Here is a 27356-nt window from a genome sequence, read left to right as displayed (position 1 = left end):
ATCTGATCCCTGGCGAGACGGGCTGAGAGAAACCCAGACACACCCCATCACAACCAGGAGGAAATCCACAGCCCCACAGATAGACACACCCGGGCACTCACGTGCAGGAACTCACACATGCGCGCGTGCACTCAGACACACACACACACAGACACACAAACATACACACACATGCATGCACACACAAACGTCTTGAGGGAGAGCAAACAAGACACGGATGGAGAGATTGATACTGAGGGAGGGAGAGAGACAGCGATCAAGAGAGACAGGGGAGGGTGAGAGGGAAAGAGACAGACAAACAGAGAAAGAGAGATTGACAGGGAAAGAGAGAGAGAGAGAGAGAGACAGAGGGAAGGTGACAGAAGGAGCACGAGGTGCAGGGGCAAACACAGAAGAGAGGGGGAGGAAGCTAGAGAGCAAGAGCGATAGAGAGTTGGAGTGGAAGTGCCATGTTCCGTTAGCCAGGGCCCTTTTGAGCACACCAGGATAGGGTGGAGAGGGATTGGGCTGGGCCAGAACAGGGTGGACAGGCCGTCTATGTGAGAGGAGTAATGGAGCACTGAGACTGATTTTGTCTTGGATTAATTGCTTGCTTTGGAGGTGGGTTTCATAGGTTCCTTCTTTTGTTTGCACCTCCCTGTGCTCTTGGCACGGTGCGGAGGGCCCCCTGATTTGCAGAGTACCCCCACCTGTTTGGCAGGAGCCGTGGCCCTGGGTGTGACCAGGAGGCCTGAGGCCTGGGTCTCTGGCGTGTCCTCAGGACTTTAGTTTAAATGAAGTTGGTGGCAATGGGAATCCGGGTGCACAGGGACTGTTTTCCTGGTGGCTGGCATAGCAATGTCCTTTCCCTGGATAAAACAGGCCCTGTATTCTGGAGCAGAGGTCTTGGCTGGCGTGTGTGGCACCTGTTGACACTGCCCACCCCTTCCCCCATTTTGGAAGATTGCAGCAGCGCTGGATGAGTGGATTGAATTGCTTTGGCCTTCCTGGAGCGGGAAGGCACTGTGAACAGCAGGGAACCCGCGACTGCACCTTTGGGGTCTGGACCCCTGCCCTCCCGGCCTGGAGAAGGGACCCTGGTGGGGCGGGGGAGAGGCAGAAGCAGTGGGATGCTGCTGACCGGTGGTGATTTTGTGGCAGACACCCAGCAGGAGATCCCCGGCTGCAGTGGGGGTGTAGGTGGGCAATAAAGGGGGAGCAGAGTCAGGGGAGGTTGGGAAGCATGTTGACAGTATGGGGAAGGGAGGGAGGGGGATGCCACAAAAGCCTACAGTAGGCCAGATGTGGTGGATCAAGCCTGTAATGCCAGTATTTTGGGATGCCAAGGTGGGTGAATCACAACTACAGGAGATCTAGGCCAACCTGGCTAATACAGTGAAACCCTATCTCTACTAAAACTGCAAAACATGGTGACGGGTGCTTGTAGTCCCAGGTGCCCGGGAGGCTGAGGCAGGAAGAATGGCATGAATCCAGGAGGCTGAGCTTTTAGTGAGCCAAGGTCACACACCTGCACTCCAGCCTGGGTGACAGAGCGAGACTCCGTCTGTAAGAAATAGAAAGAAAGAAAGACAGAAAGTCGAAAGGAAAGAAAGAAAGAAAGAAAGAAAGAAAGAAAGAAAGAAAGAAAGAAAGAAAGAAAGAAAGAAAGAAAGAAAGAAAGAAAGAAAGGAAGGAAGGAAGGAAGGAAGGAAGGAAGGAAGGAAGGAAGGAAGGAAGGAAGGAAGGAAGGAAGGAAGGAAGGAGAGGAGAGGAGAGAGAAAGAATAGAGAGAAAGAAAGAAAGAGAGAAAGAAAAGAAAGAAAGAATGAGTGAGAGAAAGAAAGAAAGAAGGAAAGAAAGAAAGAAAGAGAGAGAAAAGAAAGATAGATGAGAGAGAGTGAGAAGGAAAGAAAGGAAGGTAGAAAAGAAAGAAAGATAAGAAAGAAAGCAAAAAAGTCCACAGCACCCGGTATTCCCAGGCGATCTCTCATCCAAGGACTAACCAGGTCCAACCTGGCTTAGCTTCCGAGATCAGATGAGATCTCGTGCGTTCAGGGTGGTATGGCCGTAGACGCCGGCAGAGGCACCTGGCTGCCACAAGAGCCTGGCCCAGCCATGCCTGCCAGCTTCCAGCCAACACCACTGGCCCGGGGCCTCCGTGTTCATATCCGGAACTGCAAGTCGCTCGCCCGTGGCCATTTCCCAGCTCCCGAGCTCCCGAGCTTCCACAATGTCGGGCCTGCTCAGAATGGGGAGTGCTCTGAGGCCTCAGGGCCCATGACCCACGATCCTGGGACCCTGTCTGCTCCTCCGCCCTGTCACAGAAGTATTCTTTTGGATCCATGTTGGCTCAGGAGCTCCTGCGAGGCCCCCTCTTGACCCACCCAGCCAGAGGCGTCAGCCCTGGCCGAGGGCAAACAGGCAGCCCAGCGGCACATGGCCTTCATCTCACAATGCCAACATCCAGGCCTGTGCTTTTGGGGTCCGGCCCCTTGCCCTCCTAGGATGGAATTGGGCTCCTGGCGGGGCAGCAGCTAGGTGGAAACGGTGGATCGCTGACAGCTCAGGAGCTCCTGTGAGGCCTGTTCTTGCTCCACCCACCCAGAGCCGCCTGGGCTGGCCAAGGGCAAACATCTAGACAACACGTGCCTGGCCCTTTTCTCACAATGACCCAAACACGGTACCTTGGCCAGACCAAGACCCGACCAGTGGGCAAGAGGGCGTGGGGAGTTGGGAGTCGGGGGATGGCCCTGTTTTGCCTTGGGCTGGCAGTATAGCCGGCAGCCTGATCCCCGGCCAGAGGGGCTGAGAGAAACCCAGAAACACCTCACAACCTCCAGGAGCAAATCCACAGCCCTACACATAGACACACCTGGGCGTTTGCCTGCGGGAATGCACACACGTGCACGTGCCCATACACAGACACACACACACACACAGACATATGCACGCACACACAAACGGCTTGAGGGAGAGGAAGGAAGAGATGGATGGAGATATTGAACACGAGGGAGGGAGAGAGACAGCAATCGAGAGAGACAGGGTAGGGGGAGAGGGAAAGAGACAGACAGAGAGACAGAGAAAGAGAGAGGGACAGAGAAAGAGAGAGAGATAGAGAGACAGAAGGAAGGCAAGAGAAGTAGCACGAGGTGCAGGGGCAAACCCAGAAGAGAGAGGGGGAGTGAGCTAGAGAGCGAGAGCAATAGAGTCTTGGAGAGGGAGCACCCTGCTGAGGTAGGCAGAGCCCTTTTGAGTAGGCCTGGATAGGCTGGAGGGGGCTTGGGCTGGGGCAGAACAAGGTGGCCAGGCCGTCCATGCGAGAGGAGCATTGGAGTGCTGAGACGGGTTTTGTCTTGGATTAATTTCCTGCTTTGAAGGTGGGTTTCACAGTCTCTTTTCTTTGTTGGCACCTCCCTGTGCTCTTTGTGTGGTGCTGTTAGTCCTTCGATTTACAAAGTGCACCAGCCCTTTTTGTGGGAGCTGTGGCAACGGGCGTGCCAATGGGGCCCAAGGCCTGGGTCTCTGGCATGTCCTCGGGACTGGAGTTTACACAAAATTTGTGGCAATGGGAATCTGGGTGCACAGGGACTGTTTTCCTGGTGACTGGCAAAGCAAAGTCATTCCCTTGGATAAAGCAGCCCCTGCATTCTGAAGAGGAAGTCTTGGCTGGCATGTGTGGCACCTGCTGCCCCGGCCCACCCCTTCCCCCAGTATGGAAGTTTGCGGTGGTGCCTGATGAGTGGACTGAACCACCTGGGCGTTCTGGGAGAGGGAAAGCACCGTGAACAGCAGGGAATCCACACCTGCGCCTTTGGTGTCCTGACCTCTTCCCCCACCCTCCCCCGAGGTGGAGCCGGTCTCCTGGCAGAGTGGCCGTGATGCGGAAGCACTGGGATGCTGCTGCTGGGTGGTGCTTTGGTGGCAGATCCCCAGAAGGAGGTCCCCGGCTGCTTCGGGCATGTAGGTGGGCGATAAAGGTGGAGCATAGTCAGGCGAGGTTGGGAAGCATGGTGACAGTAGGCAAAGGGAGGGAGGGGAGAAGCCACAAAAGCCTACAGCAGGCTGGGGGTGGTGGATCACGCCTGTTATCCCAGCACTTTGGGAGGCCGAGACAGGTGGATCATGAGCTCAGGAGATCCAGACCAGACTGGCTAACGCAGTGAAACCCCATCTCTACTAAAACTACAAAACATGAACCCAGCATAGGGGTGGGCGCCTGTAGTCCCCACTGCTCAGGATTCTGAGGCAGGAGAATGGCATGAATGCATGAGGCAGAGATAGCCATGAGCCGAGATCACACCACTGCACTACACGCTCGGTGATAGAGTGAGACTCCATCTGGAAGAAAAAGAAAGAAAGAAAGAAAGAAGAAAGGAAGGAAAGAAGGAAGGAAGGAAGGAGGAAAGAAAGAAAGAGAGAAAGAAGGAGAGAGAGAAAGAAAGAACGGAAAGAAAGAAAGAAGGAAAGAAAGAAGAAAGAAAGAAATAAAGAAGGAAGAAAAAAGAAAGAGAAGGAAAGAAAGAAAAGAAAGAAAGAAGAAAGAAAGAAAAAAGGAAAGAAAGAAACAGAGAAGGCCGGGCGCGGTGGCTCAAGCCTGTAATCCCAGCACTTTGGGAGGCCGAGATGGGCGGATCACGAGGTCAGGAGATCAAGAGACGATCCCGGCTAACACGGTGAAACCCCGTCTCTACTAAAAAATACAAAAAAAAAAAAAAGAAACAGAGAAAGAAAGAAAGGAAAGAAAGAAGAGAGAAGGAGAGAAGGAAAGAAATGAATGTAGAAAAGAAAGAAAGACAAGAAAGAAAACAAAAACCCTACAGCACCTGGTATTCCCACGCAGTCCCCCATCCAGGTACTAACCAGGCCCGACCCTGCTTAGCTTCTGAGATCAGATGAGATCTTGCACGTTAGGGGGGATTCCTGGCCGCTCAGGAACTCCTGCGAGGTCTCCTCTTGCCCTACCACCCAGAGTTGTCAGGACTGGCGAAGATCGAAGAGGCTGCCCAGACGCAGCTGGCCTTTTCCTCACAATGCCCCAACCACGGTCACTTGTTACGACCAAGAACCGGCCGGTGGGCAAGAGGGCATGGGTGGTTGGGGGTTGGGGGATGCTCTGCTTTGCCCCAGGCTGGCACTAGAGCCAGCAGCCCGATCCCCGGCGAAAGGGGCTGAGAGAAACCCAGACACACTGCACCACCACCAGGAGAAAATGCACAGCCCCACACACAGACACACCCGGGCGCTTTCGCACGGGAACCCACACATGCGCGAGTGCAGGCACACGCGCACACACACACACACACACACACATGCATGCACACATGCATGGCTCAAAGGAGAGCAAGGAAGAGATGGATGCAGAGATTGAAACCAAGGGAGGGAGAGAGATAGCGATTGAGAGAGACAGGGGAGGGGGAGAGGGATAGAGACATAGAGAGAGACAGAGAAAGAGAGACGGACAGAGAAAGAGAGAGAGACAGAGAGACAGAGGGAAGGCGACAGAAGGAGTATGAGGTGCAGGGGAAAACCCAGAAGAGTGAGGGGTTGGGAGCTAGAGGGCAACAGTGACAGATCCATGGAGAGAGAGCTCCCTGTTCCTTAAGGCAGGGCCCTTCTGAGCAGGCCAGGATAGGGTGGAGGGGGGTTGGGCTGGTCCAGAGGAGGGTGACCGGGCCGCCCATGCGAGACGAGCAACGGAGCGCTGAGAGGGGTTTGTCTTGGATTAATTGCTTGCTTTGGAGATGGTTTTCGTAGGCGGCTTCCTTTGTTGGTACCTCCATGTGCTCTTAGTGCGATTCGGTGGGCCCCTTGATTGGCAGATTGCACCTTCATGTTTGGTGGGAGCCGTGGGGACAGGCATGCCCACGGAGCCCAAGGGCTGGGTCTGTGGAGTGTCCTTGGGACTGGAGTTTACATGAAGATGGTGGCGATGGGAATCCAGGTGTACAGGAACTGTTTTCCTGGTGGCTGGTGAAGCAATGTCTTTCCCCCGGATAAAGCTGCCCCTGCATTCTGGAGCTGAGGTCTTGGCTGGCATGTGTGACACCTGCTGCCACTGCCCACCCCTTTCCCCAGTTTGAAAGTTTGCAATGGTGCCCACTGAGTGGGTTGAATCTCCTGGTTATTCCAAGAGCGGGAAGGCATGGTGAATGGTAGGGAACCTGCGCCTCCACCTTTAGTGTTCGTACCCCTGCCCTCCCGGACTGGAGCCGGGCTCCTAGTAGTGCAGTAGTGAGGTGGGAGCAGTGGGATTCTGATGCCTGGAGGTGCTTTGGTGGTGGACCCCCAGGAGGAGGTCTCCAGCTGTGGCGGTGGTGTAGGCAGGCAATAAAGGGGGAACAGAGTCAGGGGAGGTTGGGAAGCAGGGAGAGAGAGAGAGAGGGAAGGTGACAGAAGTAGCAGGAAGTTAAGGGGCAGACACAGAAGAGAGAATGGGAGGGAGCTAAAGAGCGAGAGTGATAGAGGCTTGGATATGGAGCGCCCTGTTCTGGTAGGCATGGCCCTTTTGAGCAGACTGGGATAGGGTGGAGTGGGGTTGGACTGGGCCAAAACAGGGTAGCCAGGCCGTCCATGCAAGAGGACCAACGCAGCACTGATACGGATGTTGTCTTGGATTAATGGCTTATTTTGGAGGTGGGTTTCCTAGGCTCCTCCCTATGTTGGCACTTCCCTGTGCTCCTGGTGGAGTGCATTGGGCCCCTACATTTGCGGAGTTCACCCGTCCATTTGGCAGGAGCCGTGGCTCTGGGCATACCCATGTTGCCCGAGGCCTGGGTCTCTGGCATGTCCTCGGGACTGGAGTTTACACGAAGTTGGTAGCAATGGAATCTGGGTGCACAAGGACTGTTTTCCTGGTGCCTGGCAAAGCAATGTCCTTTCCCCGGATAAAAAGGCCCTTGCATTCTGGAGCGGTGGTCTTGGTTGGTGTGTGTGGCACCTACTGCCCCTGCCCACCCCTTCCCCCTCTTTGGAAGGTTGCGGTGGTGCCCAATGAGTGCATTGAATCTCCTGGGCATTCCGGGAGTTGGAAGGCACCGCCAATGGCAGGGAACCTGCGCCTGCACCTTTATGGTCTGCCCCCTGACCTCCTGGGATGTACCCAGGCTCATGGCATGGTGGCAGTGAGTTGTAAGTGGTGGGACGCTGATGCCCAGATGTGCTTTGGTGGCAGATCCCCAAGAGGATGTCCCCAGCTGCAGCGGTGTTGTAGGTGGGGGATAAAGTGGGACCAGAATGGGGGAAGTTGGGAAGCATGGCAACAGTAGGGGAAAGGGAGGGATGGTTGAAGCCACAAAAGACTACAGCAAGCCAGGCTCCGTGGATCATGGCTGCAACCACAGCACGTGCGATTCCGAGGAGTGTGGATCATGAGGTCAGGAGATCCAGACCAGCCTGGCTAACACGGGGAAATCTTGTCTCTGCTACTAACACTACAAAACATGAGGCCGGCGTGGGAGCAGGCGTCTATAGTCCATGTTGCTCAGGAGGCTGAGACAGGAGAGTGGTGTGAACATGAGAGATGGAGCTTGAAGTGAGCCAAGATCACGCCACTGCACTCCAACTTGGGTGATAGAGTGAGACTCCGTCTGGAAGAAGAGAGAGAGAGAGAGACCGAAAGAAAGAAAGAAAGAAAGAAAGAAAGAAAGAAAGAAAGAAAGAAAGAAAGAAAGAAAGAAAGAAAGAAAGAAAGAAAGAAAGAAGAAAGAAAGAAAGAAAGAAAGAAAGAAAGAAAGAAAGAAAGAAAGAAAGAAAGAAAGAAAGAAAGAAAGAAAGAAAGCCAAAAACCTACTGCACCCTGTATTCCCAGGCAGTCTCCCATCCAAGTACTAAAAAGGCCCGACTCTGCTTAGCTTCCCAGAACAGACGAGATTTGGCGTGTTCAGGGTGGTATGGCCGTAGACGCCAGCAGAGGTGCCTGGCTGTCCCAAGAGCCCAGCCCAGCCATGCCCACCAGCTTCCAGCCGGCACCCCCAAGCTGGGTCCGGTGGGCTCAGATTGGGACCCCTGAGGCACTCGCCATGTCTTTACTCCGCTTCCCGAGCTCCTGAGCTTCCACCACATTGGGCTCATAACAGGGAGCACTCTGAGGAGTCAGTGCCTGGGTCCACTATCTTGGGACCCCGTCCAGTCTTCCACCCCGTAGCGGAGGTATTCCATTGGATTGTTGGCTGCTCAGGAGCTCCTGCAAGGCCCCCTCTTGCCCTAACCAGCCAGAGCCATCATGACTCACCAAGGGCGAACAGGCGACTGAGCAGCGTGTGGACTTTTTCTCACAACACCAACACCATGGTCGTTTATCCCGACCAAGACCCGGCCTGTGGTCAAGAGGGTGTGGAGGGTTCCGGGTTGGGTGAAACCCCTGCTTTGCCCCAGGCTGGCAGTAGAGCCCTCAGCCTTATCTCCAGCGAGGAGGGTTGAGAGAAACCCAGACATGCCACCACCACCAGGAGCAAATCCACAGACACACCCGGGCTCTCGTGCGAGGGATCCCACACATGTGTGGGCACGCACACACACACACACACACACATGCATGCACACACAAACAGCTTGAAGGAGAGTAAGGAAGAGATAGTTGGAGAGATTGAAACCGAAGGAGGGAGTGAGACATCCATCGAGAGAGACAGGGGAAAGGGAGAGGGAAAGAGACAGACAGAGATTCAGAGAAAGAGAGTGGGACAGAGAGAGACAGAGAGACAGAAGGAAGGTGTCAGAAGTAGTGGGAGGTGCAGGGGCAAACCCAGAAGAGAGAGGGGGAGGGAGCTAGACAGCGAGAGAGATAGAGGCATGGAGAGGGAGCACCCTGCTCCGGTAGGCAGGGCCCTTTTGAGCAGACTGGGATAGGGTCAAGAGGGCTTGGGCTGGGCCAGAACCAGGTGGCCAGGCTATCCATGCGAGAGGAGCAACGCAGTGCTGATACAGATGTCGTCTTGGATTAATTGCTTGTTTTGGAGGTAGGTATCTTAGGCTCCTGCCTTTGTTGGCAACTTCCTGTGCTCTTGGTGCAGTGCGGTGGGTCCCTTGATTTGCAGAGTACTCCTGCCTCTTTGATGGGAGCCATGGCATCAGGCATGCCCACGAGGCCCGTGGCCTTGGTCTCTGGTGTGTCCTCGGGACTGGAGTTAACAAGATTGTGACAATGGGAATCTGGGTGCACAGGGAGAGTTTCCCTGGCGGCTGGCGAAGCAATGTCCCTCCACCAGATAAAGCAACCCCTGCTTTCTGGAACGGAGGTCATGGCTGACCTGTGCGGCACCCGCTGCCCCTGCCTGCCTCTTCCTCTGGTTTGAAAGGTTACAGTGGTGCCCGATGAGTGTATTGCATCACCTGGGTGTTCCGGGAGCGGGAAGGCATCACGAACAGCAGGAAACACGCACCTATGCCTTTGGGGTCCGGCCCCCTCCCTCCTGCGTTGGAATCAGGCTCCTGGCAGGTGGCAGTGAAGCAGAAGCGCTGGGATACTGCTGCCTGGTGGTGCCTTGGTGGCGACCCCCCGGTAGGAGGTCCCTGGCTGCAGCGGGAGTGTAAGGGGACCATAAATGGGGAGCATGGTCAGGGGAGGTTGGGAAGCATGGCGACAGTAGGGGGAAGGGAGGGAAGGGGAAAGCCACAAAAGCCTACAGCAGGCTGGGCATGGTGGATCACACCTGTAATCCCAGCACTTTGGGAGGCCGAGGCAGGTGGATCACAAGATCAGGAGATCCAGACCAGCCTGGCTTACACAGTGACACCGCATCTGCAAAAAACTACAAAACATGAGCCGGGCATGGTGGTGGGCGCCTGTAGTCCCAGCTGCTCGAGAGGCTGAGGAAGGAGAATGGCGTGAACCCAGGAGGCAGAGCTTGCCGTGAGCCGAGATCGTGCCACAGCACTCCACCCTGGGTGACAAAGTGAGACTCCCTCTGGAAGAAAAGGAAAGAAGGAAGGCAGGAAGGCAGGAAGGCAGGAAGGCAGGAAGGCAGGAAGGCAGGAAGGCAGGAAGGCAGGAAGGCAGAAAGAAAGAAAGAAAGAAAGAAAGAAAGAAAGAAAGAAAGAAAGAAAGAAAGAAAGAAAGAAAGAAAGAAAGAAAGAAAGAAAGAAAGAAAGAAAGAAAGAAGAAAGAAAGAAAGAAAGAAAGAAAGAAAGAAAGAAAGAAAGAAAGAAAGAGAGAGAGAAAGAGAGAGAAAGAGAGAAAGAAAGAAAAAAGAAAGAAGAAAGAGAGAGAAAGAAAAGAAAGAAACGTAGAAAGAAACAACACAAGAGAGAAAGGAAGGAAGGAAGAAAGAAGGAAAGAAAGAAAGAAAAAAGAAAGAATGAAAGAAGAGAGAGAGAGAAGGGAAGAAAGGAAGGTAGAAAAGAAAGACAAGAAAGAAAACAAAAAAGCCTACAGCAACCAGTGTTCCCAGGCGGCCTCCCATCCAAGTACTAACCAGGCCCAATGCTGCTTAGCTTCTAGAGATCGTACGAGCTCAGGTGCGTTCAGGTTGGTAGGTCCGTAGACGCCAGCATAGGTGCCTGGCTGCCCTAAGAGCCCAGCCCATCCATGCCCGCCTGATTCCAGCCAGCACCGCCAGCCCAGGGCTGCCGGGCTCGTATCGGGACCCCAGAGACGATCGACAGCAGCCTTCCCATGGCTTCCAAACTGCCGAGTTTCCAACACATCAGACCCTCTAAGAACAGGGAGTGCTCTGAGGCTTCAGGGTGCAGGGAAAATGATCCTGGAACCCCATCTGATCCTTCACCCTGTCGCGGAGATATTCTTCTGGATACCTGGCCGCTCAGTAGCTCCTGCGAGGCCCCCTCTTGATCCACCAAATCAGAGCCATCAGGGCTGTCCAAGGGACAACAGCCGGACACATCTCACATGGTCTTTCTCTCACACCGCCCCCACCACAGTTGCTTGTCAAAACCAAGACCCGGCCAGTGGGCAAGAGAGTGGGGGGTTGTGGGTTGCGGGATGGCCCTGGTTTGCCCCGGGTTGGCACTAGGTCCAGCAGCCTGATCCCCGGCGAGAGGGGCTGAGAGAAACCCAGACACACCCCACCACCACCAGGAGCAAATCCACAGCCCAACACACAGACACACATGGACACACATGCACGATAAATTGCACGCATGCGAGCACACACACTGACACATGCATACACACACGCACACACACAAGTGCACACACACACAAATGACTTGAAGGAGATGAAGGAAGAGATGGATGGAGAGATTGAAATCGAGGGAGGGAGAGATACAGTGATTGAGAGAGACAGGGGAAGTGGAGAGGGAAAGAGATGTACAGAGAGGCGGAGAAAGAGAGAGGGACAGAGAAAGAGAGAGAGACAGAGAGACAGAGGGAAGGTGACAGAAGTAGCGTGAGGTGCAGGGGCAAATCCAGAAAAGAGAGGCACAGGGAGGTAAAGAGCGAGATTGATAGAGCCTTGGAGAAGGAGCACCCTGCTCTGGTAGGCAGGGTCCTTTTGAGCAGGCCATTGGACTGGGCCAGAACAGGGTGGACAGGCCGTCCATGCAAGAGGAGCAATGGAGCGCCTAGAGGGGTTTTGTCCTGGATAAATTACTTGCTTTGGAGGTGCGTTTCCTAGGCTCTTTCCTTTGTTGGCATCTCGTAATGTTCTTGGTGTGGTGCGGTGGTCACATTGATCTGCAGAGTGCGCCCGCCCGATTGGCAGGAGCCGTGTCAGTGGGCGTGCCCACTGGTCCTGAGGCCTGGGTCTCTGGTGTGTCCTCGGGACTGGAATTTACACGAAGTTGGTGGCAATAAGAATCTGGGTGCACAGCAACTGTTTTCCCAGTGGATGGTGAGGCAATGTCCTTCTCCCAAATAAAGCAGCCCTGCATTCTGGAGCAGAGGTCTTGGCTAGCGTGTGTGGCACCTGCTGCCCCTGCCCTCCCCTTCCCCCAAATTGGAGGGCAGCGAAGGATGAGTAGACTGAATCACCTGGGTATTCCAGAGCAGGAAGGTACCATGAATGGCAGGGAACCCGCACCTGTACAGGCTCCTGACTGGTCGGCGGCAAGGCGGAAGTAGTGGGATGCTGCTTCCCAGTGGTATTTTGGTGGAGGACCCCCAGGAGGAGGTCCCTGGCTGTGGCGGGGGTGTAGGCAGGCCATAAAGTGGGAGCAGAGTCAGGGGAGGTTGGGAAGCATGGCGACAGTAGGGGGAAGGGAGGGAGGGGGAAAGCCACAAAAGCCTACGGTATGTGGTGGATCATGCCCGTAATCCCAGCACTTTGGGAGGCCGAGGCGGGTGGATCACGAGGTCAGGAGATCCAGACTAGCCTGGCTAACATGGTGAAACCCCGTCTCTACTGAAACTACAATATATGAGCTGGGCATGCTGGAGGGCGCCTATAGTCCCAGGCGGTCGGGAGGCTGAGGCAGGAAAATGGTGCGAACCTGGGATGCCGAGCATGCAGTGAGCTGAGATTGCGCCACTGCACTGCAGCCTGGGTGACAGAGCGAGACTCTGTCTGGAAGAAAAAGAAAGATGAAAGAAAGAAAGAAAGAAAGAAAGAAAGAAAGAAAGAAAGAAAGAAAGAAAGAAAGAAAGAAAGAAAGAAAGAAAGAAAGAAAGAAAGAAAGAAAGAAAGGAAGGAAGGAAGGAAGGAAGGAAGGAAGGAAGGAAGGAAGGAAGGAAGGAAGGAAGGAAGGAAGGAAGGAAGGAAGGAAGGAAGGAAAAGAAAGAAAGAAAGAAGAGACAGAGAAAGGAAGAAAGGAAGGTAGAAAAGAAAGAAAGTCAAGAAACAAAGCAAAAAGACCTGCAGCACCCAGTATACCCAGATGGTCTCCCATCCAAGTACTAACCAGGCCCGACACCACTTAGCTTCTGAGATCCGATGAGATCGGGCGAGTTCAGTGTGGTATGGCCATAGACGCCAGCAGTGGTGCCTGGCTGCCCCAAGAGCCTGGCCCAGCCATGCCCGCCAGCTTCTAGCCAGTGCCGCCAGCCCGGCGCACCCGGGTTCGGATCTGGACCCCCAAGCAGCTGGCCCGCTGCCTTCCCCCGGCTCTGGAGTTCCCGAGTTTCCACCACGTCAGGCCGGCTCAGAACAGGGAGTGCTCCGAGGTGTCAGGGTCCAGGGTCCACGATCCTGGGACACCGTCCCGTCCTCTGCCCCGTCATGGAGGTATTCTTTTGGATCCCTGGCCACTCAGGAAGTCCTGCAAGACCCCCACTTGAAGCACCCACACAGAGCCATCAGGACTGGCCAAGTTCTAACAGCCTGCTCAGCCGCGCGTGACCTTTTTCTCACAAAGCCCCAACCACGGTCGCTTGTTCTGACCAAGACCCGGCTGGTGGGCAAGAGGACGTGGGGGGGGTTCGGGGTTGGGGAATGCTCTCCTCTGCCCCAGGCTGGCACAAGACCTGGCAGCCTGATCCCCAGTGAGAGGGGCTGAGAGAAAACCAGACACACCCCACCACCACAGGGAGCAAATCTACAGCCCCAGACAGACACACCTGGGCGCTCGTGCGTGGGAACCCACACACGCGTGAGCACAGGTACACAGACACACACACACACACACATGCACGCACACACAAACGGCTTGAAGTAGAGCAATGAAGAGATGGATGGAGAGATTGAAACTGAGGGAAGGATAGAGACAGCAATCGAGAGAGACAGGGGAGCGGAGCAGGGAAAGAGTCATACAGAGAGGCAGAGAAAGAGAGAGGGACAGAGAAAGAGAGAGAGACAGAGAGACAGAGTGTAGGTGACAGAAATATCGCAAGTTGCGGGGCAAATCCAGAAGAGAGAGGGGTTGGGAGGTAGACAGAAAGAGTGATAGAGCCTTGGAGAGGGAGCACCCTGCTCAATTAGGCAGGGACCTTTTGAGCAGGCCGGGATAGGGTGGAGGTGGCTTGGGCTGGACCAGAACAGGATGGCCAGGCCGTTCATGTGAGAGGAGCATGGAAGCACTGTGACAGGTTTTCCCTTGGATTAATTGCTTGCTTTGGAGGTGGGTGTTGGAGGCTCCTTCTTTGTTGGCACCTCCCTGTCCTCTTGGTGCTGTTCAGTGGGTCACTTAATTTGCAGAGTTGCCCGCTCGTATGGAAGGAGCCGTGGCACTGGGTGTGCCCACGGGGCCCAAGGGCTGGGTCTCTTGCATGTCCTTGGGACTGGAGTCTACATGAAGTTTGTGGCAATGGGTATCGGGGTGCACAGGGACTATGTTCCTGGTGGCTGGGAAAGCAATGTCCTTCCCCTGGATAAAGCGGCCCGTGCGTTCTGGAGCAGAGGTCTTTTCTGGCGTGTGTGGCATCTGCTGCACCCGCCCGCCCCTTCCCCAGGATTGGAAGGTTGCAATGGCACCGGATGAGTGGATTGAATCACCTGGGCATTCTGGGAGCGGGAAGGCACATCGAACAGCAGGGAAACTGCGTCTGCCCCATTATTGTCCCGCCCCCTGCACTCCCGGGATGGACTCGGGCTCCTGGCTTGGTGGTGGCCAGGCAGAAGTGGTGGGAGGCTGCTGCCTGGTTGTGCTTTCATGGCGAACACCCAAGAGGAAGTCCCTGGCTGCGGTAGAGGTATAGGAGTTCCATAAAGTGGGAGCAGAGTCAGGGGAGGTTGGGAAACATGTCTACAGTAGGAGAAAAGGAGGGAGAGGGGAAGCCACAAAAGCCTTCAGCAGGCCTGGAATGGTGAATCATACTTGTAATCCCAGCATTTTGGGAATCCAAGGAGAATGGATCACGAGGTCAGGAGACCCAGACAAGCCTGGCTAACATGGAGAAACCCTGTCTCTACTAAAACTACAAAACATGACCCGGGTGTGGTGGCGGGTGCCTGTATTCCCCGCTTCTTGGGAGGCTGAGACAGGATAATGGCGTGAACCCAGGAGGTGGAGCTTGCAGTGAGCCGAGATTGCACCACTGCACTCCAGGCTGGGTGACATTGTGAGATTCCATTTGTAAGAAAAAGAAGGAAAGGAAGAAAGTAAGAAAGAAAGAGAGAGAGAAACAGAAAGAAAGAAAAGAAAGGAAGAAGGAAAGAAAGAAAAAGAAAGAAAGAAAGAGAGAAAGAAAAGAAAGAAAGAATTAAAGAAAGAAGAAAGAAATTAAGAAAGAAAGACAAGAAAGAAGGAAAGAAAGAAGAAAGAAAGAGAGAAAGAAAAAGAAAAACGGAAGAAAGAGAGAGAAAGAAAGAAAAGAAATAAAGGAGACAAAGAAGAAAGTAAGAAAGAAGGAAAGAGGGAAAGAAAGAAAAGTAAGAAGAAATTAAGGAAGGGACAGAGAAATAATGAAAGAAAAGAAGGAAAGAAGAAAGAAGAGAGAAAGAAAGAAGAAAGAAAGAAAGAAAGAAAGAAAGAAAGAAAGAAAGAAAGAAAGAAAGAAGAAAGAAAGAAAGAAAGAAAGAAAGAAAGAAAGAAAGAAAGAAAGAAAGAAAAAGAAAGAAAGAAAGAAAGAGAGAGAGAAAGAAGAAAGAGAGAGAGAATGGAAGAAAGGAAGGTAGAATGGAAAGAAAGACAAGAAAGCCTACAGCACCCGGTATTTCCAGGCAGTCTCCCACCCAAGTACTAACCAGGCATGACCCTGCTTAGCTTCCGAGATCAGACGAGATCGGGCAAGTTCAGGGTGATATGGCCAAACATGCCAGCAGAGGCACCTGGGTGCCCCAAGAGCCCAGCCCAGCAATGTCCGCCGGCTTCCAGTTGGCACTGCCAGCCCGGGGCCTCTGGGCTTCTATCGGGACCCCCAAACCACTTGACCACAGCCATCCCCTGGCTCCCGACCTCCCAAACTTCCACCAGGTTAGCCTGCTTGGAACAGGGAGTGCTCCAAGGCATCAGGGCCAAGGGCCGATGATCCTGGGACTCTGTCTGGTCCTCAACCCTGCCATGGCATCATTCTTTTGGATCCCTGGCCGCTCAGGAGCGCCTATGAGGCCCCCTCTTGCCCCAACCACCCAGCGCCGTCTGGGCTGGCGACGTGTGAACAGCCAGTCCAGCTGCGTGTGGTCTTTTTCCCACAACTCCCCCACCATGGTAGCTTGTCCCGACCAAGATCTGGCCGGTGAGCAAGATGGCGTGGGCTGTTGGGGGTTGGGGGAAGGCCCTGCTTTGCCCCAGGCTGGCACTACAGCCGGCAATCTGATCCCCAGCAGGAGGGGCTGTGGCTCATACACAGACACACACACACACGCACACACACATGCACGCACACACAAACGGCTGGAAGTAGAGCAAGGAAGAAATGAATGGAGAGATTGAAACTGAGGGAGGGAGAGAGACAGCAAGCGAGAGAGGGAAAGAGACAGACCAAGATTCAGAGAAACAGAGAGAGACAGAGAAAGAGAGAGAGACAGAGATACAAAGGGAAAGCAACAGAAGTAGCGCAAGGTGCAGAGGCAAACCCAGAAGAGAGAGGCGGAGGGAGCTAGACAGCTAGAGCGATAGAGCCTTGGAGAGAGAGCGCCCTGCTCCAGTAGGCAGGGCCCTCTTGATCCGGCCGGGTTAGGGTGGAGGGGGCTTGGGCTGGGCCAGAATAGTGTGTCAAGGCCGTCCATATGAAAAGAGCAACGGAGCGCTGAGACGGGTTTTGTCATGGATTAATTTCTCTCTTTGTAAGTGGGTTTCATAGTCTCCTTCCTTTGTTGGCACCTCCCTGCACTCTTGGTGTGGTGCATCGGGCCCCTTGATTAGCTGAGGGCACCCGCCCATTTGGCGGGAGTCGTGGAACCGGGCGTGCCCACTGGGCCCAAGGCCTAGGTCTCTGGCATGTCCTCGGGGCTCTAGCTTACATGAAGTTGCTGGCAGTGGAATCTGGTTGCACAGGGACTACTTTCCTGGTGGCTGGCAAAGCAATGTCCTTCCTCCAGATAAAGTGGCCCCTGCGATCTGGAGCGGAGTTCTTGGCTGGTGTGTGTGGCACCCGCTGCCCCTGCCTGCCCCTTCCCCTGGACTGGAAGGTTGTGGCGGTGCCCTATGAATGCATTGAATCGCCTGGGCATTCCGGTAGCAGGAAGGCAGTGCGAACAGCAGGGAACCCCCGCCTGCGCTTTTGAGGTCTGGTCCCCTGCCCTCCAGGGCTGAAGAATGGGTCCTGAGAGGGTGGTGGCGAGGAGGAAGTGGTGGGATGCTGCTGCCTGGTGGTGTTTCTGTGCGAACACCCAGCAGGAGATCCCCAGTTGTGGCTGGGGTGTAGGTGGGCGATTAAGGGGGAGCAGAGTCAGGGGTGGTTGGGAAGCATGGCAACAGTAGGGGGAAGGGAGGGAGGGGGAAGCCACAAAAGCCTACAGCAAGCTGGGCACATTGGATTACACTTATAATGCCAGGACTTTTGGATGCCAAGGAAGGTAGATCACAAGATCAGGGGATGTATACCAGCCTGGCTAATACAGTGAAAACTCGTCTCTACAAAAACTACAAAACATGAGCTGGGCATGGTGGCTAGCGACTGCAGTCCCGGGTGCTCGGGAGACTGAGACAGGAAGATGGCGTGAACCCGGGAGGCCGAGCTTTCAGTGAGCTGAGATCGCGCCACTGCACTCCAGCCTGGGTGACAGAGCGAACCTCCATCTGGAAGAAAAAGAAAGAAGGAAGGAAGGAAGGAAGGAAGGAAGGAAGGAAGGAAGGAAGGAAGGAAGGAAGGAAGGAAGGAAGGAAGGAAGGGAAGGAAGGAAGGAAGGAAGGAAGGAAGGAAGGAAGGAAGGAAGGAAGGAAGGAAGGAAGGAAAAACAAAGGAAGAAAGGAAGGAAGGATGAAAGAAAAAAGAAACAGAGAGAAAGAAAGAAAAGAAAGAAGGAAACAAAGAAGAAAGAAACAAAGAAAGAAGGAAGGAAAGAAAGAAAGAAAAGAAAGACAGAAAGAAGGAAGGAAAGAAAGAAAGAAGGGAAGAAAGAAGAAAGAAAGAAAAAGAAAGAAAGAAAACAGAAAGATAGAAAGAAAGGAAGGGAGAAAGAAGATAAGGAAAGAAGGAAATAAAAGAAAGAAAGATAGAAAGAAAGAGAGAGAGAGAAAGAAATGGAAGAAAGAAGGACAGCAAGAAGAAAGAAAGAAAAAAGAAAGAAAGAAGGAGAGAAAGAAAGGAAGAAAGAAATGGAGAGAGAAAGAAAGAGAAAAGAAAGAAAGTAGGAAAGAAAGAAGAAAGAAAGAGAGACAAAGAAAATAAAGAGGGAAAGAAAGAATAGAAGGAAAGAAGGAAATAAAGAAGAAAGAAAGAAAGAGACAAAGAAAAAGAAAGAAGAGAGAGAGAAGGAAAGAAACGAAGGTAGAAAAGAAAGAAAGACAAGAAAGAAAGCAAAATAGCCTACAGCACCCAGTATTCCCAGGTGGTCTCCCATACAAGTGCTAACCAGATCCGACCATGCTCAGCTTCTGAGATTAGACGAGATCAGGTGCATTCAGGGTAGTTTGGCTGTAGACGCTGGCAGAGGCACCTAGCTGCCCCAAGAGCCCAGCCCAGCCATGCCTGTCAGCTTCCAGCTGGCACCGTCAGCCTGGGGACACCAGGCTAGGATAGGGAACGCTAAGACGTTGGCCCGCGGCCTTCTCTGGCTCCCGAGCTCCCGAGCTTCCACCATGTTGGGCCTGCTTGGAACGGGGAATGCTCCCAGGCATCAGGGCCCAGGGCCCAGAATCCTGGGACCCCGTCCAGTCCTCCGCCCTGTCATGGAGGTACTCTTTTGGATCCCGGTGACTCACGAGCTCCTGAGAGGCCCTCTCTTGCCCCACAAGCTAGAGCCATAAGGGCTGGCCAAGGGTGAACCGGCGGCTGAGCTGCACATGGACTTTTTCTCACAACACTGACACTATGGTTGTTTATCCCGACCAAGACCCGGCCGGTGGGCAACAGGGCATGGGGGGTTCAGGTTTCGGGGTGGCCCTGCTTTGCCCCTGGTTGGCACTAGAACTGGCACCCTGATCTCCAGCAAGAGGGGCTGAGAGAAACCCAGACACACGCCACCACCACCAGGAGCAAATCCACAGCCCCACACGCAGACACACCCAGGCTCTCGCACTCGGGAACACACACAGGCAAGCACACACACACAGAAACACACACACACATGCACACATGCACGTACACACAAACGGCTTGAAGGAGAGCAAGGAAGAGATGGATGGAGAGATTGGAACCAAAGGAGGGAGTGAGACATCCATCGAGAGACAGGGGAAGGGTAGAGGGAAACAGACAGACAGAGATTCAGAGAAAGAGAGTGGGATACAGAAAGAGAGAGAGAGACAGAGAGACAGAGGGAAGGCAACAGACGTAGTGGGAGGTGCAGGGGCAAACCCAGAAGAGAGAGGGGGAGGGAGCTAAAAAGCGAGAGTGATAAAGCCTTGAAGATGGAGTGCCCTGCTCCTGTAGGCAGGGCCCTTTTGAGCAGACCGGGATAGGGTGGAGGGAGCCTGGGCTGGGCCAGGACAAGGTGGCCAGGCCATGCATGCAAGAGGAGCAACACAGCGCTGATATGGGTGTTGTCTTTGATTAATGGCTTATTTTGGAGGTGAGTTTCGTAGGCTCCTTCCTATGTTGGCGATTCCCTGTGCTCCTGGTGCGGTGCATTGGGCCCCTAGATTTGCAGAGTTCATCCATCCATTTGGCGGGAGCCGTGGCACCAGGCATGCATACATTGCCCAAGGCCTGGGTCTCTGGCATGTCCTTAGGACTGGAGTTTACACGAAATTGGTGGCAATGGAATCCAGATTCACAGGGTCTGTTTTCCTGGTGGCTGGCAAAGCAATGTCCTTCCCCCTGATAAAGCAGCCCCTGCGTTGTGGAGCAGAGGTCTTGGTTGGTGAGTGTGGCACCCACTTCCCCTGCCGCCCCTTCCCCATGTTTGGAAGTTTGCGGTGGTGCCTGATGAGTGCATTGAATCTCCTGGGCATTCCGGGGGCAGGGAGGCAGCGCGAACGACAGGGAACCTGCACCTGCGCCTTTATGGTCTGGCCCCGTGACCTCCTAGGATGGACTCAGGCTCCTGGCATGGCGACGGCGAGGTGGAAGCGGTGGGAGGCTGCTGCCAGTTTTACTTTGGTGGCGGACCCCCAAAAGGACATTCCCGGCTGCGGAGGTATTGTAGGAGGGTGATAAACTGGGAGCAGAATCTGGGGAAGTTGGGAGACATGGTGACAGTAGGGGAAAGGGAGGGATGGTTGAAACCACAAAAGACTACAGCAGGCCAGGCTCCACGGACCATGGCTGCACCCACAGCATGTTGAGAATCTGAGGAGTGTGGATCATGAGGTCAGGAGATGCAGACCAGCCTGGCTAACACGGTGAAACCTCATCTCTGCTAAAACGACAAAACATGGGGCCGTCGTGGGGGAAGGTGCCTATAGTCCCCATTGCTCAGGAGGATGAGACAGGAGAATTGCGTGAACATGGGAGATAGAGCATGAAGAGAGCCAAGATCATGCCACTGCACTCCACCCTTGGTGATAGAGTGAGACTCCGTCTAGAAGAAAAAGAAAGAAAGAAGGAAGGAAGGAAGGAAGGAAGGAAGGAAGGAAGGAAGGAAGGAAGGAAGGAAGGAAGGAAGGAAGGAAGGAAGGACGGACGGAAGGAAGGAAGGAGAAAGAAAAGAAAGAAATAAGGAAAGAAAGAAGAAAGAGGGAAAGAAAGAAGAAAGAAAGAAAGAAGGAAAGAAAAAAGAAAGAGAGAAAGAAAAAGAAAGAGGGAAAGAAAGAGAGAAAGAAAGAAAAGAAAGAAAGAATAGAGAGAGAGAGAAGGAAAGAAAGGAATATGGAAAAAAAGAAAGACAAGAAAGCAAAAAAGTCTATGGCACCCTGTATTCCCTGGTGGTATCCCATCCAAATACTAACAAGGTCCTACCCTGCTTAGCTTCTGTGATCAGAGGAGATCTCGCGCGTTCAGGGTGGTATGGCCATAGACGCTAGCAGAGGCGCCTGGCTGCCACAAGAGCCTGGCCCAGCCATGCCCGCCAGTTTCCAGCCGGTACCACCAGCCCGGGGCCTCTGGGCTCGTATTGGGATGCTGGAGCCGCTAGCCAATGGCCTGCTGGCTCCTGAGCTCCCGAGCTTCCACCATATCTGGCCCGCCCAGAACAGGGAGTGCTCCAAGGTGTCAGGGCCCAGGGACCACGATCCTGGGACACCGTCCGTTCCTCCACCCTGTCGCAGAGGAATTCTTTTGTATCCCTGGTGGCTTAGGGGCTCCTGCGAGGCCCACTCTTGCCCCACACAGCAACAGCCATCAGGGCTGACGTGAGCGAACAAGCAGCCCAGAGGCGCATGGACATTTTCTCACAACTCCAACACCCGGGCCTACACCATTGTAGTCCGGCCCCCTGCCTTCCCAGGCTGGAGCAGAGCTCTTGGTGGGGCGGTGGCTAGGCGAAAGTCGTGGAACGCTGCTGCCCGATGGCACTTTGGTGGTGCACCACCAGAGGGAGTTCCCTGGGTGCGTCAGGGGTGTAGGGGCGCAATAAAGGGGGAACAGAGTCAGGGGAGGTTGGGAAGCATGGCGATAATACAGGGACGGGAGGGAAGGGGGAAGCCACAAAAACCTACTGCAGGCTGGACGGAGGGGAACACAAATGTAATCCCATCACTTTGGGTGTCAGAGACATGTGGATCATGAGGTCAGGAGATCCAGACCAACCTAGCTTACACGGTGAAACCCTGTGTCTACTAAAACTACAAAACATGACCCGGGCATGGTAGCGGGCAAGTGTATTCCCAGCAGCTTGGGAGACAGAAGCAAGAGAATAGAGTTTTCCCGGGAGGTGGAGCATGAAGTGACCTGAGATCACGTCACTGCACTCCAGCCTTGGTGACAGAGCGAGACCGCTTTTGGAAGAGAAAGAAAAGAAAGAAAGAAAGAAAGAAAGAAAGAAAGAAAGAAAGAAAGAAAGAAAGAAAGAAAGAAAGAAAGAAAGAAAGAAAGAAAGAAAGAAAGAAAGAAAGAAAGAAAGAAAGAGAGAGAGAGAGAGAGAGAAAGAAAGAAAGAAAGAGAAGAAAGAGGGAAGGAAGGAAGGAAGGAAAGAAGGAAAGAAAGAAGAAAGAAAGGAAGAAATAAAGGAAAGAGAGAGAAAGAGAAAAGAAAGAAAGAATTAAAGAAAGGAGAAATAAAGAAAGAGACAAACCAAAGAAAGAAAGAAGGAAAGAAAGAAGAAAGAAAGAGAAAAAGAAAGAAAGGAAAGAAAGAAAGATGGAAAGAGAGAGAGAAAAAAAGAAAGAAAAGAAAGAAAGAAGGAAAGAAGAAAGAAAGAAGAGAGAAAGAGTGAAAGAAAAGAAAGAAGGAAGGAACAAAAGAAAGAAAGGACAGAGAGAAGGGAAGAAAGGAAGGTAGAAAAGAAAGAAAAACAAGAAAGAAAGCCAAAAACCTACAGCACCTGGTATTCCCAGATGGTCTGCCATGCAAGTCCTAAACAGGCCGGACCATGCTTAGCTTCCAAGAACAGACGAGATCGGGCGCGTTCAGCGTGGTATAGCCATAGACGTGGGCAGAGGTGCCTGGCTGTCCCAAGAGCCCGGCCCAGTCATGCCCGCTGGCTTCAAGCCAGCACTGCCAGGCCGTGGCCTCCAGGCTCGTATCTGGACCCGTGAGGCGCTGGCGCGCGGCCTTCCACCAGCTCCCGAGGTCACAAGTTTCCACCATGTTGGGCCTGTTCATAACAGGGAGCACTCTGAGGGGTCAGGGCCCAGGGCCCACGATCCTGGGACACAGTACGGTCCTCCGCCATGTCGCGGAGGTATATTTTGGGATCCCTGGTGGCTCTGGAGCTCCAGCAAGTTCCCCTCTAGCCCCAGCCAGCCAGAGCCGTCAGGGTTGTCCAAGGGTGAACATGCGGCCCAGCAGCGCATGGCATTTTTCTCACAACGTCAAAACCAGAGCCTGAGCCTTGGGGCTCCGGCCCCCTGCCCTGTCAGCCTGGAGCCAGGCTCCTGGCTGGGCGAAGGCTAAGCAGAAACGGTGAAATGTTGCTGCTCGGTGGTGCTTTGGTGGCTCAACCCAGAAGGATGTCCCCAGATGCGGTGGGGGTGTAGGGGCGTGATGATTGGGGAGCAGACTCAGGAGAGGTTGGGAATAATGACGACAGTATGGGGAAGGGAGGGAGGGTGGAAGCCACAAAACCCTACAGCAGGCTGTGCATGGTGGATCACGCCTGTAATCCCAGGATTTTGGGATGCTGAGGCAGGTGGATCATGAGATCAGGAGATCTAGACCAACCTGGTTAATACAGTGAAACCCCATCTCTGCTAAAACTACAAAACATGAGCCGGGCATGGTGGCAGGCACCTGCAGTCCCAGGTGCTTGTGAGACTGAGTCAGGAGAATGGCGAGAACCAGGGAGCCCAGGCTTTTAGTGAGCCGAGATCACGCCACTACACTCCAGCCTCAGTGACAGAGTGAGACCCCTTCTGGAAGAGAAAGAAAGAAAAAGAAAGAAAGAAAGGAAGAAAGGAAGAAAGGAAGAAAGGAAGAAAGGGAGAAAGAGAGAAAGAGAGAAAGAAAAGAAAGGAAGAAAGAAAGAAAGAAAGAAAGAAAGAAAGAAAGAAAGAAAGAAAGAAGAAAGAAAGAAAGGAAGGAAGAAAGAAAGAAGGAAGGAAGGAAAGAAAGGAAGGAAGGAAGAAAGGAAGGAAGGAAGGGAGAGAAAGAAAGAAAAGAAAGAAAGAAGGATAAAAAGAAGAAAGAAAGAAAGAAAGAAAGAAAGAAAGAAAGAAAGAAAGAAAGAAAGAAAGAAAGAAAGAAAGAAATAAGGGAAGAAAGAAGACAGAAAGAAAAAAGGAAAGAAGAAAGAAAGAGAAAGAAAGAAAAAGGTAAGAAAGGGAGAAAGAAAGAAAGGAAAGAGGAAAAGAAAGAAATATGAAAGACAGAGAGAGAAGGAAGAAAGAGAGAGAGAGAAAATGAAAAGAAAGAAACAAAGAAAGAAAAAACAGAGAAAGAAAAGAAAGAAGAAACGAAAGAGAGGAAGAAAGAAAGAAGGAAACAAAGAAAAGAAAGAAAGAAGAAAGAAAGAAACAGAGAAAGAATGAATAGCAAGACAGAAGGAAGGAAAGAAAGAGAGAGAAAGAATGAAAAGAAAGGTGGAAACAAAGAAGAAAGAAAGTGGGAAGAAAGAAAGAAAAGAAAGGAAGGAAGGAATGGAGAGAAAAAATGAAAAGAAAGAAAGAAGGATAGAAAGAAGAAAGAGAGAAAGACAGAAAAGAAAGAAAGAAGGAAGGAAAGAAAGAAATAAGGGAAGAAAGAAGACAAAGAAAGAAAGAAAGAAAGAAAGAAAGAAAGAAAGAAAGAAAGAAAGAAAGAAAGAGTAAGAAAGCAAGAAAGAAAGAAAAAAGAAATAAAGAATGAAAGAAAGAAAGAAAGAGAGAAAGGAAAGAAAGAAGGAAAGAAAGAAGTACAAAAGAAAGAGAGAGAGAAAGAAAGAAAAGAAAGAAAGAATTAAAGAAAGAAGAAAGAAGAAACCAAAGAAAGAAGAAAGGAATGCAAGAAAGAGATGAAGAAAGAAAGAAAAGAAAGAAAGAAGGAAAGAAACAAGAAAGAAAGAGAGAAAGAGAAAGAAAAGTAAGAAAGACAGAAGGAAAGAAAGAAAGAAGGAAACAAAGAGAGAGTGAGAAAGAATGAAAAGAAAGAAAGATGGAAACAAAGAAGAAAGAAAAAGAAAGAAAGAAAGAAGAAAGAGAGAAAGAAAGAAAAGAAAGAAAGAAACAAGAGAGAGAGTAGGAAAGAAAGGAAGGAAAAAAGAAAGAAAGACAAGAAATAAAGCTAAAAAGACTACAGCACTCAGTATTCCCAGGTGGTCTCCTATCCAAGTACTAACCAGGTCCTACCCTGCTTAGCTTCACGAGACCAGACGAGATCGGGTGCGTTCTGGCGGCTATGGCCCTAGACACCGGCAGCGGCGCCTGGCTGCCCTAAGAGCCTGGCCCAGCCATGCCCGCTGGCTTCCAGCTGGCAACACCAGCCCGGGGCCTCTGGGCTCGTATCCGGACCCCAGAGCCCTTGCCCGCGGCCTTCCCCCAGCTCCCGAGCTCCTGAGCTTCCACAATGTTGGACCCGCTCGGAACAGGGAGTGCTCTGAGGCGTCAGGGCCCATGACCCATGATCCTTGGACACTGTCCGCTCCTCCGCCCCGTCAGGGAGGTATTCTTTTGGATCCATGTTGGCTCAGGAGCTCCTGTGAGGCCCCCTCTTGCTCCACGCAGCCAGAGCCGTCAGCCCTGGCCAAGGGCGAACAGGCAGCCCAGCGGCACATGGCCTTCATCTCACAACACCAACACCCAGGCCTGTGCTTTTGGGGTCTGGCCCCTTGCCCTCTCAGGCTGGAACTGGGCTCCTGGCGGGGCGACAGCTAGGCAGAAGTGGTGGAATGCTGCTGCCTGTTGGTATTTTTGTGGTGCAGCACCAGAAGGAGTTCCCCAATTGCATCGGGAGTGTAGGGGCATGATAAAGTGGGAGCAGAGTCATGGGAGTTTGGGAAGCATGGCAATAGTAGGGGGGAAGGGAGGGAGGGGGGAAGCCACAAAAGCCTATTGCAGGCCAGGCAGGGTGGATCACGAATGTAATCCCAACACTTAGGGAGGCAGAGGCATGTGGATCACGAGGTCAGGAGATCCAGACCAGCCTGGCTTACATGGTGAAATCCGGTTTCTAGTAAAACTACAAAACTTAAGCCCAATGTGGGGACGGGCACCAGTAGTTCCCGCTGCTCAGGAGGCTGAGGCAGGAATAGGTAGTGAACCCGGGAGGCGGAGCTTGCACTGAGCCAAGATCATACCACTGCACTCCATCCTGGGTGATAGAGTGAGACTCCATCTGGAAGAAGGAAGGAAGGAAGGAAGGAAGGAAGGAAGGAAGGAAGGAAGGAAGGAAGGAAGGAAGGAAGGAAGGAAGGAAGGAAGGGAGGGAGGGAGGGAGGGAAGGAGGGAGGGAGGGAGGGAGGGAGGGAGGGAGGGAGGGAGGGAGGGAGGGAGAAAGAAAAAGAAGAAGAAAGACAGCAGAAAGAAAGAAAAGAAAGAAAGAAAAAAGGAAAAAGAGAAAAAGACAGGAAGGAAGAAAGAGAGAAAGAAGAAAAGAAAGAAAGATAAAAGAAAGAAGAGAGAGAGACAAGGGAAGAAAGGAAGGTAGAAAAGAAAGAAAGACAACAAAGAAAGCAAAAAAGGCTACAGAAACCAGTATTCCCAGGCAGCCTCCCATCCAAGTACTAACCAGGCCTGATCCTGCTTAGCTTCTGAGATCAGAAGAGTTCAGGAATGATCAGGTTGTTATGGCCGTAGACACCAGCAGAGGAGCCTGGCTGCAACAAGAGCCCAGCCCAGCCATGCCAGCCTGTTTCCAGCTGGCACCACCAACCCAGGCCACCAGGATCGTATCAGGACCCTAGAGCCCCTCAACTGCAGCCTTCCCATGGCATCTGAACTGCCCAGCTTCCAACACATCAGGCCTGCTCGGAACAGGGTGTGCTCTGAGGTTCCAGGGCCCATGATCCTGGGACCCCGTTGGATCCTCCACCCTGTTGTGGAGATATTGCTCTGGATCCCTGGCCGCTCAGTAGCTCCTGCGAGGCCCCCTCTTGCTCCAACCACTGAGAGCCATCAGGGCGGGCCAAGGGTGAACAGCCAGCCCAGCCTCACGTGGTCTTTTTCTCATATCGCCCCACCATGGGTGCTTGTCCCAACCAAGACCCGGTTGGTGGGCAAGACAGCATGGGGGTTTGGGAGTTGGGGGATGGCCCTGATTTGCCATGGGCTGGCACTAGAGTCAGCAGCCTGATCCCTGGCGAGAGGGACTGAGAGAACCCAGACACAAACCACCACCACCAGGAGCAAATCCACAGCCCCACACACAGACACACCCGGGTGCATGTGCACAGGAACTCACACACACGCGAGCACACACACAGACACAAACACACACACACACAAATACACACATGCACGCCCACACAAACGGCTTGATGGAGAGCAAGGAAGAGATGGATGGAGAGATTGAAACCGAGGCAGGGAGAGAGACAGCGATCGAGAGAGAAAGGGGAGGGGCATAGGGAAATAGAGTGGCAGAGAAAGATAGAGGTACAGAGAAAGAGAAAGAGACAGAGAGACAGACGGAAGGCGATACTAGTAGCATGGGGTTTAGGGGCAAACCCATAAGAGAGCGGGATAGGAAACTAGAGAGTGAGAGCGATAGAGACTTGGAGAGGGAGCACCCTGCTCCAGTAGGCAGGGCCCTTTTGACCAGCCTGGGATAGGGTGGATGGGGCTTGGGCTGGGCCAGAATAGGATGGCCAGGTGGTCCATACGAGAGGAGCAACTGAGCACCAAGATGGGTTTTGTCTTGGATTAACTGCTTGCTTTGGAGGTGGCTTTCATAGGCTCCTTTCTTTGTTGCCACCTCCCTGTGCTCTTGGTGTGGTGCGGTGGACCACTTGATTTGCAGAGTGCGCTGCACATTTGGCGGGAGAGGTGGCACCAGGCATGCC

At 52.8% G+C, this 27356-nt stretch overlaps 9 pseudogenes; all 9 read right to left on the bottom strand.

Moving 5' to 3' along the window:
* Positions 1 to 1933: 1933 nt before the first annotated feature.
* LOC114674737 (5S ribosomal RNA) lies at positions 1934 to 2052 on the bottom strand (annotated as a pseudogene).
* A 5709-nt stretch (positions 2053 to 7761) lies between these two features.
* LOC114675529 (5S ribosomal RNA) lies at positions 7762 to 7880 on the bottom strand (annotated as a pseudogene).
* Positions 7881 to 10339: 2459 nt separating this feature from the next.
* Positions 10340 to 10459, bottom strand: LOC114674616 (5S ribosomal RNA; annotated as a pseudogene).
* Positions 10460 to 12722: 2263 nt separating this feature from the next.
* Positions 12723 to 12841, bottom strand: LOC114674930 (5S ribosomal RNA; annotated as a pseudogene).
* Positions 12842 to 15442: 2601 nt separating this feature from the next.
* On the bottom strand, positions 15443 to 15561 carry LOC114675425 (5S ribosomal RNA; annotated as a pseudogene).
* A 2653-nt stretch (positions 15562 to 18214) lies between these two features.
* Positions 18215 to 18333, bottom strand: LOC114675540 (5S ribosomal RNA; annotated as a pseudogene).
* Positions 18334 to 20687: 2354 nt separating this feature from the next.
* LOC114674947 (5S ribosomal RNA) lies at positions 20688 to 20806 on the bottom strand (annotated as a pseudogene).
* Positions 20807 to 24649: 3843 nt separating this feature from the next.
* LOC114674633 (5S ribosomal RNA) lies at positions 24650 to 24769 on the bottom strand (annotated as a pseudogene).
* A 1268-nt stretch (positions 24770 to 26037) lies between these two features.
* Positions 26038 to 26156, bottom strand: LOC114674630 (5S ribosomal RNA; annotated as a pseudogene).
* Between the last annotated feature and the right edge of the window lie 1200 nt (positions 26157 to 27356).

The sequence above is a fragment of the Macaca mulatta genome, chromosome 1 (genome assembly GCF_049350105.2).
Source record: "Macaca mulatta isolate MMU2019108-1 chromosome 1, T2T-MMU8v2.0, whole genome shotgun sequence".
NCBI lineage: Eukaryota > Metazoa > Chordata > Mammalia > Primates > Cercopithecidae > Macaca > Macaca mulatta.
This window is presented reverse-complemented; position numbering and strand designations above follow the sequence as displayed.